The sequence below is a fragment of the Coregonus lavaretus genome (assembly GCF_964263955.1).
Source record: "Coregonus lavaretus genome assembly, chromosome: 22".
Taxonomy (NCBI): Eukaryota; Metazoa; Chordata; class Actinopteri; order Salmoniformes; family Salmonidae; genus Coregonus; species Coregonus lavaretus.
In genome coordinates, this window is record NC_140009.1 from 6,652,225 (window position 1) to 6,665,804 (window position 13,580).

At 42.9% G+C, this 13,580-nt stretch overlaps 1 pseudogene across 1 annotated transcript in view; it reads left to right on the forward strand.

Moving 5' to 3' along the window:
- The window catches only part of LOC311149855 (copine-5-like), a 79,410-nt pseudogene that overhangs the window by 44,549 nt on the left and 21,281 nt on the right, over positions 1–13,580 (forward strand). The window lies entirely within an intron of this gene.

The following is a 13,580-nucleotide window of genomic DNA, read 5'->3' on the forward strand; positions in this document are numbered from 1 at the left end:
AGGAGCCTCTTAAAGAAGAAGTTACAGGTCTGTGAGAGCCAGAAATCTTGCTTGTTTGTAGGTGACCAAATACTTATTTTCCACCATAATTTGCAAATAAATTCATTAAAAATCACATTACATTTATGTCATTTAGCAGACGCTCTTATCCAGAGCGACTTACAAATTGGTGCATTCACCTTATAACCAGTGGGATAACCACTTTACAATATGTTTATTATTTTTTATTTAATTTAATTTTTTCATGGGGTGGGGTAAGGGGGTGTAGAAGGATTACTTTATCCTATCCCAGGTATTCCTTAAAGAGGTGGGGTTTCAAGTGTCTCCGGAAGGTGGTGAGTGACTCCGCTGTCCTGGCGTCGTGAGGGTGCTTGTTCCACCATTGGGGTGCCAGAGAAGCGAAAAGTTTTGACTGGGCTGAGCGGGAACTGTGCTTCCGCAGAGGTAGGGGGGCCAGCAGGCCAGAGGTGGATGAACGCAATGCCCTCGTTTGGCTGTAGGGACTGATGAGAGCCTAAAGATACGGAGGTGCCGTTCCCCTCACAGCTCCGTAGGCAAGCACCATGGTCTTGTAGCAGATGCGAGCTTCAACTGGAAACCAGTGGAGTGTGCGGAGGAGCAGGGTGACGTGAGAGAACTTTGAAGGTTGAACACCAGATGGGCTGCGGCATTCTGGATGAGTTGTAGGGGTTTAATGGCACAGGCAGGGAGCCCAACCATCAGCGAGTTGCAGTAATCCAGACGGGAGATGACAAGTGCCTGGATTAGGACCTGTGCCGCTTCCTGTGTAAGACAGGGTCGTACTCTCCGAATGTTGTAGAGCATGAACCTACAGGATCGGGTCACCGCCTTGATGTTAGCGGAGAACGACAGGGTGTTGTCCAGGGTCACACCAAGGCTCTTTGCACTCTGGGAGGAGGACACAACGGCGTTGTCAACCATGATGGCGAGATCATGGAATGGGCAGTCCTTCCCCGGGAGGAAGAGCAGCTCCGTCTTGCCGAGGTTCAGCTTGAGGTGGTGATCCATCATCCACACTGATATGTCTGCCAGACATGCAGAGATGCGATTCGCCACCTGGTTATCAGAAGGGGGAAAGGAGAAGATTAGTTGTGTGTCGTCTGCGTAGCAATGATAGGAGAGGCCATGTGAGGATATGACAGAGCCAAGTGACTTGGTGTATAGCGAGAATAGGAGAGGGCCTAGAACTGAGTCCTGGGGGACACCAGCACGTGGTGCGGAGACAGATTCTCGCCACGCCACTTGGTAGGAGCGACCGGTCAGGTAGGACGCAATCCAAGAGTGAGCCGCGCCGGAGATGCCCAACTCGGAGAGGGTGGAGAGGAGGATCTGATGGTTCACAGTATCAAAGGCAGCAGACAGGTCTAGAAGGACAAGAGCAGAGGAGAGAGAGTTAGCTTTAGCAGTGCAGAGAGCCTCCGTGACACAGAGAAGAGCAGTCTCAGTTGAATGACCAGTCTTGAAACCTGACTGGTTTGGATCAAGAAGGTCATTCTGAGAGAGATAGCAAGAGAGTTGGCTAAAGACGGCACGCTCAAGAGTTTTGGAGAGAAAAGAAAGAAGGGATACTGGTCTGTAGTTGTTGACATCGGAGGGATCAAGTGTAGGTTTTTTGAGAAGGGGTGCAACTCTCGCTCTCTTGAAGACGGAAGGGACATAGCCAGTGGTCAAGGATGAGTTGATGAGCGAGGTGAGGTAAGGGAGAAGGTCACCGGAGATGGTCTGGAGAAGAGAGGAGGGGATAGGGTCAAGCGGGCAGGCTGTTGGGCGGCCGGCCGTCACAAGTTGCAAGATTTCATCTGGAGAGAGAGGGGAGAAAGAAGTCAAAGCATAGGGTAGGGCAGTGTAAGCAGGACCAGCAGTGTTATTTGACTTAACAAACGAGGATCGGATGTCGTCAACCTTCTTTTCAAAATGGTTGACGAAGTCATCCACAGAGAGGGAGGAAGGGGGGGGGGGATTCAGCAGGGAGGAGAAGGTGGCAAAGAGCTTCCTAGGGTTAGAGGCAGATGCTTGGAATTTAGAGTGGTAGAAAGTGGCTTTAGCAGCAGAAACAGAGGAAGAAAATGTAGAGAGGAGGGAGTGAAAACATGCCAGGTCCGCAGGGAGTCTAGTTTTCCTCCATTTCCACTCGGCTGCCCGGAGCCCTGTTCTGTGAGCTCGCAATGAGTCGTCAAGCCACGGAGCAGGAGGGGAGGACCGAGCCGGCCGGGAGGATAGGGGACATAGAGAGTCAAAGGATGCAGAAAGGGAGGAGAGGAGGGTTGAGGAGGCAGAATCAGGAGATTGGAGGGAGAAGGATTGAGCAGAGGGAAGAGATGATAGGATGGAAGAGGAGAGAGTAGCGGGAGAGAGAGAGCGAAGGTTGCGACGCCGCATTACCATCTGAGTAGGGGCAGAGTGAGTAGTGTTGGATGAGAGCGAGAGAGAAAAGGATACAAAGTAGTGGTCGGAGACATGGAGGGGAGTTGCAGTGAGATTAGTAGAAGAACAGCATCTAGTAAAGATGAGGTCAAGCGTATTGCCTGCCTTGTGAGTAGGGTGGGACGGTGAGAGGGTGAGGTCAATAGAGGAGAGGAGTGGAAAGAAGGAGGCAGAGAGAAATGAGTCAAAGGTAGACGTAGGGAGGTTAAAGTCACCCAGAACTGTGAGTGGTGAGCCATCCTCAGCAAAGGAACTCATCAAGGCGTCAAGCTCATTGATGAACTCTCCAAGGGAACCTGGAGGGCGATAAATGACAAGGATGTTAAGCTTGAATGGGCTAGTGACTGTGACAGCATGGGTCAGGGGAAAAAGAGAGAATGTCCACTTGGGAGAGATGAGGATTCCTGTGCCACCACCCCGCTGACCAGATGCTCTCGGGGTATGCGAGAACACATGGTCAGATGACCACATATACACACATACACACACACATACATACATACATACATACATACATACATACATACATACATACATACATACATACATACATATCCTTTTATTCCCCTTCATTACTTTATTACTTTCCAACCCTGCCACCCTTTCCCCACTTGGAGTAAACTAGTGAACAACAACGCCTAGGCCTCTACTTCCAGCCCGTACCCACTATCTACATTTTATGGACACAGTCAATTTTACAGTAATTACATTTTGTTTGTTCTTTCTCCTGAACTTCTTCTACTCTCAACCTCTCCGTTCATTTTCATGATGTCCATCCGGTTTGCTTCTATATGCCATATCTTTTTAACTCCTTCACAAAAGCTCCCAACCTACAACCCATACACTTATTATGGACACAGTGTGCCTACATTATTAGTTATCTTGTTATTGTTTGATGTTAGTTGTTATTAGTCCCATCCTTCAGCTCCATTCAACACCTCCCATCTATCTTTTAACACCATCCATATAGGATTTCTATTTGCCATATATTTTTCAACTGTTCTGTGATGTCTTACAAAAGTTCTGAACCTTTCTATTCTCATTGTTTCTACAGATTGTGAATTGAAAATAAACATTTTTGCTAATAGTATTATTATGTTATTGATCGATTGACTATGACTTTTCAGATCACCCTGTAGTGCTATCTGCAGGGTTAGCTCCAGGTAAATATTGCAATCCTTCAGCCATTCCTGGACCTGTGTCCAAAAACAAGCTACAAATGGACAGTACCAAAACAAATGATCTAATGATTCTGTCTCTTCGCAGCAAAATCTGCAGAGCTGGGAAGATTGTATCCCCCATATAACTAACATTCTATTGGTAGCAAGAATTTTATATAATAATTTAAATTGAAAGATTCTAAGTTTTGAATCCGGTGTCGTTTTGCGTATCAGTTCATAAACACTATGCCATGGGATCGGTACGTCAAAAATCTCTTCCCAACTATTTTGCAATCTATATGGGACGGCTGTCTATCCTTTGGTCCTTAAATGAAACTGATATACCTTTTTATTTATCACAGTTTTCCTTAACCAATTATGTTCTTTAATGCAAGGCTGACAGACAAGTTCCTTACTTTCTCCTCCTTCCACTTTCCTCTTCCATTTTTGTGGTAAGGCTGCAATTATTTGGTTGTAATTTTGGGTAGAGCAGACATTTCCATATGTTTTTGTTAGCTGCATGTGCGACATAACTCCACCAGTCCTACCGATGATATCATTTACAAAGAAGGTTTTTTGTCAATCAGTATATTTGAGTTTAACCACAATATTTGTTGCATTATTTGTTCTGTCGTTTCTGGAGGATTAAATTGAAATTGGACCACCCATACACAAAAAAATGTATGCACGCATGACTGTAAGTCGCTTTGGATAAAAGCGTCTGCTAAATGGCATATTATATTATTATATTATATATTAAATTGCAATCAACTTTCTATGGCTTGTTTTAGAAATAGTGATATCTGGGAGATTATTTCCTTTTCAAATAACTGAAAGTGAGTGGTTGTAATCTGAATAAAGGAAAAAAGGCCATTCTTGAACATTGGGCGAGACAATCTTACTAATTTGCTAGAGAACCTGTTCGGATTTAAGTATAACTTTTGTGTGACTGAAGCTTTTAGAGATAGGTCTAATGCTTTAATATTTAATAATTTCTGTCCTCCGAATTCATATTCATTATATAAATAGGCCCGTTTAATTTTGTCTGGCCATTTTGAGACAGTAATCGAACCCACAATTGCTGATGCTCCAGATACTCAACTAGTCTCAAGAAGGCCAGTTTTATTGCTTCTTTAATCAGCACAACAGTTTTTCAGCTGTTCTAACATAATTGCAAAAGGGTTTTCTAATGATCAATTAGCCTTTTAAAATTATAAACTTGGATTAGCAAACACAACGTGCCATTGGAACACAGGACTGATGGTTGCTGATATTGGGCCTCTGTACGCCTATGTAGATATTCCATAAAAAATCAGCCATTTCCAGCTACAATAGCCATTTACAACATTAACAATGTCTACACTGTATTTCAGAAAAATTTTATGTCATTTTAATGGACGAAAAAAGTGCTTTTCTTTCGAAAACAAGGACATTTCTGAGTGACCCCAATGGTAGTGTATGTGCCATCTGTTCCCCATTGTCCTTGCCGATTATTGTCCCATGTCCGTTGGTCTTGTGAGTATCGTGTTATTGTGCTCTTGTTGTTTACGGGTCTCGTCCTGTGTATTGTGTAGAGGTTACACCTCAGTCTTTGTTTGGGTTACATCCCTTTTGTATATATATATATATATATATACATGTTTGTTTTGGGTGGAGTATATTAAAACCCTAATACGTATTCCTGCACCTGTCTTCAAGTCATTATACAACGTGACAAGTATAGCCAGTACAGCTTAGTGAATTTAGAGCACACATGTTCATGTTCCTAGGAATTAAAAGTCATAAAAGTCTTAAAACGGGGTAGGGGTTCAGTTCAGCCAAGCAAGGCTAGCCCTCCAGATGTCTGGTCATGCATGTAGTTGGACTGACTTGTTGCCTAACTGGGCTTGGAAACCAGACCGGCTGCTGCTCTGCTGCCGTGAATGTGAATCCATTTCTCCTATGCTGCTGGGAGACGGGAAACATATGAAATATAAAAAAATCTACCTTTATATTTGAGAAGTTTCCTCGCTTGAGCAGGAAAGGCGTTTGGGACGGTTTGGTCTGTGCTCCTCTCCCAGGTGAGAGCTGGGGCAGAGAGCGGAGTGATGGCTTCTGGGTAATTGCGGTTGTCTCCTGGACAGATGGGGAGGATTATGTATTTAAGCCGAGCCGCTGGGACGTAACGGTAACTTTGTAGGAGAGAGCGAGAGCTGTGACATAAGAGTACATTTGTAGGAGAGCGCAAGAGAGAGAGTTGTGATATAAAAATTACTTTGTAGGAGAGAGAGAGAGCACAGAGGTGAGAGAGAGGTGGAGAGAGAGAGAGAGGTGGAACAGAGAGGTGGAGAGAGTGAGCGGGGGAGAGCGAGAGAGAGAGAGGTGGAACAGAGGGGTGGAGAGATAGAGAGAGATAGAACAGTGAAGTGAGAGAGAGGGGGAGAAAGAGAGAGAGGTGGAACAGAGAGGTGAAGAGAAAGAGAGAGGTGGAACAGTGAGATGAGAGGGAGAGGGGAAGAGCGAAAGCGAGAGAGAAAAGAGAGAAAGGGGTGGAGAGAGAGAGAGAGAGAGAGAGAGAGAGAGAGAGAGAGAGAGAGAGAGAGAGAGAGAGAGAGAGAGAGAGAGAGAGAGAGAGAGAGAGAGAGAGAGAGAGAGAGAGAGAGAGAGAGAGAGAGAGAGAGAGAGAGAGAGAGACAATCCTCTGCATTATCATTAACAGCAGACTTGTACATTTCCTCAGTGTAAACAATGTACTGAGCAAATGTCAAATTTGAGAGAATATCTAGGCATTACTGGAACCATGTCGTCCAAAAAGTTATACTTTTGAATCATCTGTCCATAGAACGTTCTTCCAAGAGTCTTGATCATCATCCATGTGCTTTTTGGCAAACTAGAGTCAACTTTTTGGACGAGATGGGTCCCATTATGCCTGGCGAAAACCAAACACTGCATTCCACAGTAAGAACATCATACCAAAGGTCAAGCATGGTGGTGGTGGTGTGATGGTTTGTGGATGCTTTGCTGCCTCAGGACCTGGACGACTTGCCTTAATAGAAGGAACCATGAATTCTGCTTTGTATCAGAGAATTCTACAGGAGAATGTCAGACCATCCGTCTGTGAGCTGAAGCTGAAGCGCAGCTGGGTCATGCAGCAAGACATTGTCCAAAACACACAATCAAGTCTACATGAAAATTGCTAAAAAGCAACAAATTTGAAGTTTTGGAATGGCCTAGTCAAAGTCCAGACCTAATCCCAATTGAGATGTTGTGGCAGGACTTGAAATGAGCAGTTCATGCTTGAAAACCCACACGTCACTGAGTTAAAGCAGTTCTGCATGGAAGAGTGGGCCAACATTTCTCCACAGCGACGTGAGAGACTGATCAACAACTACAGGAAGCATTTGGTTGGAGTCATTGCAGCTAAAGGTGGCACAACCAGTTATTGAGTGTAAGGGGGCAATTACTTTTTCACACAGGGGAATTGGGTGTTGCATAACTTTGTTTATGAAATAAATATGTAATTGTTGTGTTATTTGTTCACTTATGTTCCCTTTATCTAATATTAGGTTTTGGTTGAAGATCTGATAACATTCAGTATCACAAATATGCAAAAGTAGAGACATTTAGAAAGGGGGCAAATACTTTTTCATAGCACTGTATGTTGCCTGACTACATCTTGATACTTCTATAAATACATGCTGTGTTAATGTTGGCATGTTTACCCCAACGTACTGTAGATCGCAAGCCCATAATAAGTCAATAGGGCTAACTGGCTAGCTGCTACTGTTAGCTAGCCTGATAGCCACAAATAATTGTTAGCTACTGGAACTAACCACAAAGAATTGACATCTATCTTGCACAATATTTGTTTTAGGTAATTTTGCCTGTTAAACTATCTGGTTATCTCATTATTACAATTCACATAGCTGATAGCTATGGAGTAAAATGGTTGCTTTGTGTATATCTTGTTTCGTCTCTATTGCCATTGTCCTGGCTGGAATAAGGTTCAGTGAATGGGGAGGGGAAGCGTGAGGTAATACAGCAGGGGGAGTGAGAGTAATTACTCATGATTAGTCTAAACTCTGTTCAACTCTGGCGCCGCTCTTTCCACTTTGTTTGAGGAGAGAGGCAAAAGGCCACAGTCTGGTGTCAGTCTCTGATAAGGTAGGACAGCCATGGATTAGGTAAGAGCGAGCAATTCGACCCTAGGTCAGATCCCCACTTCTCACACACACAGTGAAATGAACCAATTAAGTTATTGCCTAGCAACAGAGAATTCTAACTATATGTTCGTGATTAACTCTGTTTTATCTCATAGTCCACTAAACAATTCCCATCATATTCCCCCTAATGGGACTATCATTAGTCCCAAATCCTTACAAAAGTATACAATGATTAATATAGCAACTAACTTAAGAATAATTATGTTTATTCTATCAAGGACAATCTTTGCATTTAAGGTTATACTCACAATAAACAATATCAGCATTTCTACTCAAACCAATTCCAATATAAGTCTTAGTATCCTAACACATTAAAATACATAAAATACATGCAACATTGTTTTAATCATGATCTCTATTTAAGACAGTTATTTTGATATCATTTAGAGTCATTATCATCACTGAAGTAATATGGAACAGGATATCAGTCTGGGAGATTAATATCTCCAAGTCCAGTGTGCTTCATCTGTTGCTTGTCCTTGTAGTCATGACAAGCCCATCCTCCTCCTGCTACTACCAGACTGACATTCTAGGTTGCCATAAGGGCAGTTAAGTGGTCCTCATTGTTGTGAGGGCCAAGCAGGGCTTTCTTCCGATAATGACCATCTGCTTCTGGGCCTCTACTCCGGGCCGGCGTTGGTCCCTTTCGCTCAGGACTCCTTCAACGATGATCAGCTACTTCTGGGCCACTACTCCGGGCCGGCGTTGGGTCCCTTTGGCTCGGGACCCTCTTCCGTCACTAGGGTCTCGGCACCCTCAGCTTCCTCATCTCTCGGTCGTCGGTTTCCATGCGGTACTCTGGTGCAGTGGTTTAGATGATACCAGGTCGAGCTCCCCTCGACCCTTACAGGAGTTGGTGTAGCCTGGATGAAGGTGTAGGGTCCCTCATGTCTCTGTTCGTTCCACTTCCTTCTGAAGACCCTGACGTAGACCTTCTCCCCCCGGGACCACTGGTCGTAGTGGATTCGCCTCTGGTTTCAGAACTCTGCTTCTCTCCTGTTGGTATATAACTTCATGAATGACAGTTAGTTGCCTGATATACCCTTCTAATTCCCTTTCCATTTGCTCTAGAGGCGGACCCTCATATGGTCCCCTAAGCACCGGCACTGGCATGGTCAACCCATAAGCATGTCATGCGGTGTTAGATGCGTTATTCTGTTAGCTTGCATGCAATAACTCATTAGTGCCAGAAGTAAGGCCCCAAAATACAAAGCAACAATGTCTGTTACATCAAAATAACAAATCAAATTAGAATGATAACCCTTGATAATACCTTAACTTAATTGTATCCCATAAAGTAATTCAAGGAATAGTCAAATTGACTAGCGACAAGTGTCCCTCATTCAGGGCTAGTTTTCTTTCTCTGTCCTTGTCATGGTATGAATCATACATAAGCCTAATGCTAAGTTATAAACTTCTTCCTAATTATTAGTGTTTACATACTACATAGAAATCTCACACAACGTCTCTAGCTTTTGAGCGAGGGTGATCAAGCCTTGCCAGAAAGTCAGAATAAAGGTCAGAGGTCATTCAACCCCATTTGAGTGAGTGTCTCTTTCCATTTCCTTCCACTTTACCTCAGATATTATTTAACGATATTTTAAACATTTCAAACATTTTGTGTACCAGGTTTACATTGGTTTTTTTCAGTACATTTCTAATCAGGAGAATTTACATGTGTGTAATTAGAACTCTGGTAATATAAACTTCAAAAAATGTACTTAATGTGCCCTTTAAGGCATATTATTTCTAACCTGTGAAAAATCCACTAAACCAAAAATAAAACCCTACACAACTACCAAATATTAATAATAGGTGGGTTGTGTGTGCTGGTGAAACGTAGGGAAAAAACAAACAAATGGCCTTATTTAATTTGGTAGCGCCCTCTTACGGCCTAATTACAAAATGGCTGAGTTTTACTAACTGCTCTCCTCAGCTCACAGTCTCAGGAAACATTCCAAAGAGAGATATTGAAACTCCCATTCCCCTGGAAAATAAAGTATACATTTTGTTAATGTTATGATGAGTTTCTAGGGTATCAAGTACTTAAGAATGTAACGATATACTTAGACACTTTTGATGGTGAGTTCATATAAGTATTTAATATGGTACCGTGTTTAGTTATAACAGAAGAAGGACATCTTCCTAACTGACTTGAAATACTCTTCACTTACATTACTCTCTGCTACACGTTTCTTCACGACCATCTGGTACCCATCATGGACACTCCCTTCTCTTGATGTTATTACCCTTTACCCCAAGTCACTATATCCTGTCCATCAATTATTCGAAGATCAACCTCAGTAATCTCCTTTGACATAACGGAATGTAGACTCTGTGGCACCAAGCCACTTATCTACTAACTCTAACCTGGTCCACACGATACTGTGACATGACATCATAACACTATAAAAACCTCATATCAGTTAACATTCACTATAGTACATCTTAATCAGCCACCCAAACGTTTGAACTATAAACAAAACATGAAAATAATTCCACTGTGCTCCATCAACTTAGTAATCGTTTGTTTCAATCTAATTCCTATATAAATCGCTGTCCTTTGTAAGTAAATGCAAACAAGTGTCTACTTTCTTATGCTAAAGGTACACTAAAGTCTATTACTGAGAACCATTTTGCATCTGCTGGAATGTTTGTTAACAGTGTGTGTGTGGATTGGGCACCTCTGCCTTATCCTGAACTACCTCATTTACTGCTCTCGGGTCATGAACCAATCTCCACTTCTGTTTGTCTGCCTTTAGTGGCATGTTACAGTCACTCTGTTTTAACCAGTACACCCCCCTTTGGACACATGACTCACATCGAGATTTATGCATTCCAAAAAACTAAACAACAACATTGCCTGTTATCCCTTGGCCACTAAAAGTATTATAAACCAGGTCTATATGAATTTGAGCCCTAATAAACTTTCCCCACTTCTTTAGTACCTCTTGTACTGGTGATTCTATGTTCCCTATCCATTATACATGTGATGTTTTGTCCATAGCCATCATCATCTGTGGACGTACACCTTCCTGAACTATTATTAGTCCCTCTGATGTGCATTTAATTTGGATTCCCATTCTAAACAGTGCATGTCTTCCTAATAGATTAACTGAAGTTTGTTCTTATACTAATATACAGTGGGGAGAACAAGTATTTGATACACTGCCGATTTTGCAGGTTTTCCCTACTTACAAAGCATGTAGAGGTCTGTAATTTTTTATCATAGGTACACTTCAACTGTGAGAGACGGAATCTAAAACAAAAATCCAGAAAATCACATTGTATGATTTTTAAGTAATTCATTTGCATTTTATTGCATGACATAAGTATTTGATACATCAGAAAAGCAGAACTTAATATTTGGTACAGAAACTTTTGTTTGCAATTACAGAGATCATACGTTTCCTGTAGGTCTTGACCAGGTTTGCACACACTACAGCAGGGATTTTGGCCCACTCCTCCATACAGACCTTCTCCAGATCCTTCAGGTTTCAGGGCTGTCACTGGGCAATATGGACTTTCAGCTCCCTCCAAAGATTTTCTATTGGGTTCAGGTCTGGAGACTGGCTAGGCCAGTCCAGGACCTTGAGATGCTTCTTACGGAGCCACTCCTTAGTTGCCCTGGCTGTGTGTTTCGGGTCGTTGTCATGCTGGAAGACCCAGCCACGAACCATCTTCAATGCTCTTACTGAGGGAAGGAGGTTGTTGGCCAAGATCTCGCGATACATGGCCCCATCCATCCTCCCCTCAATACGGTGCAGTCGTCCTGTCCCCTTTGCAGAAAAGCATCCCCAAAGAATGATGTTTCCACCTCCATGCTTCACGGTTGGGATGGTGTTCTTGGGGTTGTACTCATCCTTCTTCTTCCTCCAAACACGGCGAGTGGAGTTTAGATCAAAAAGCTATATTTTTGTCTCATTAGACCACATGACCTTCTCCCATCCTCCTCTGGATCATCCAGATGGTCATTGGTAAACTTCAGACGGGCCTGGACATGCGCTGGCTTGAGCAGGGGGACTTGCGTGCGCTGCAGGATTTTAATCCATGACGGCGTAATGTGTTACTAATGGTTTTCTTTGAGACTGTGGTCCCAGCTCTCTTCAGGTCATTGACCAGGTCCTGCCATGTAGTTCTGGGCTGATCCCTCACCTTCCTCATGATCATTGATGCCCCACAAGGTGAGATCTTGCATGGAGCCCCAGACCGAGCGAGGGTGATTGACCGTCATCTTGAACTTCTTCCATTTCTTCTTCCTTTCTATCACATGATCTATGTACTGTCTCCCACCCCTCATGTACGTCTACGTTTTGGGTACGCAAGTCAGCACTTATACATTTTTCCACTTTAATCCAATCTCTAGTAATCAATGACACAGACATAAAATTCATCATATTGTAATATATTAATATCAACCAAACCATTCGTATTTCTAATGATTCTTTATCACCACAAGTCAGTTTATCATAATCTAGTCCCAGCGGAACAACAACTTTAACTACCTAGACCTGCCCGTCAGTCATAAAATCCTCCCAGAATCCTATAGACTGGTCACTTATTCACTGATCTTACAATATTCTATGACAGGCAGTGTTGTACAAACCCCAAGATATCATTATATCAACAGTTTATTCTCCAAACTTCAGATTAAAACTCATTCCCATATTCACACGACTCTCATATCACATTCACACATCGCTATTTCCCAACACACAATCAATATTCGTATAACCTGCAGGAATATTTTCTTCTATAAAAGTGCCCAAATTTGGAATGTTAACCCTGTCACATTTGACATTTCACTATGGTCAATTTTACCATAATCCTACATTACTTCTAAAATTCCCAAATATAATGAGACCCTAAAAGATTGGCCGAAATGCAATGTGTAGACGTCATACAATCACACCCGTGCACGTGACCTGTTCCTCCGACAGGATTTCTCATACCCCCTCCTGGTAAAGACACACACACCTTCTGATCCCCTCCTAGTAATGTGAAATTTCCACACTCAGTTGATAAATTAATAACCACATACCATTAATTCTCCTCTTCCTAATGCAAGATTGGGCATGCCCTTTCTCCACCAGCCATATGAGCTTCAAGCAACCTCAAATATAGTTCCCCCTCCTGACGCTCCCTCCACACAGAAAAGGCTATTATTTGCAGGATTTCTTTTTATTGTCCGATCACTCACACAGATAAGCAGCCGCTCGTCAGACAGAATGACCACTTTCTCTATATTTGAAGCACTGGTGGCTATTTCACAACCGCCCACCTATTCTGGATGACCGGCGCTACTTCCAATTTATGGTGTCACCTACTCAGGATGACCTACTTTTTTTTATCCGATTTGGCCCTGTCTAACTTTTGCATCACCACATCACAGGATGATACACCACCTACCCGACTGGCCATCTCAATCTTATGTACAACTCTTGGCTAGCCACTCTGCCCTTTCAATCCTCTGGAGTGCTAACCTTAGCTCTCCACAGCAGTACCACAGGATTTAACTTATTTTACACTTATCAACAATAACATTGCATGCATGCTTATTTCTCATTCCAACAAAAACTCTGTACTTTTGCTAAATTTAGTCCTTACTACTGGAGAGACCCCTTCCGTACCTTACCCTCAGATTCAGCTTGATCAAAACACAATGTCTATGCTACAAGTAAGAACGTTGCTTACCTCTATTAACAGCGGCCGCTGTATTTTTGTGTGTGATTCGTCCAAACTTTCTCAGATGGTCGAAGCACTCAATGATCTC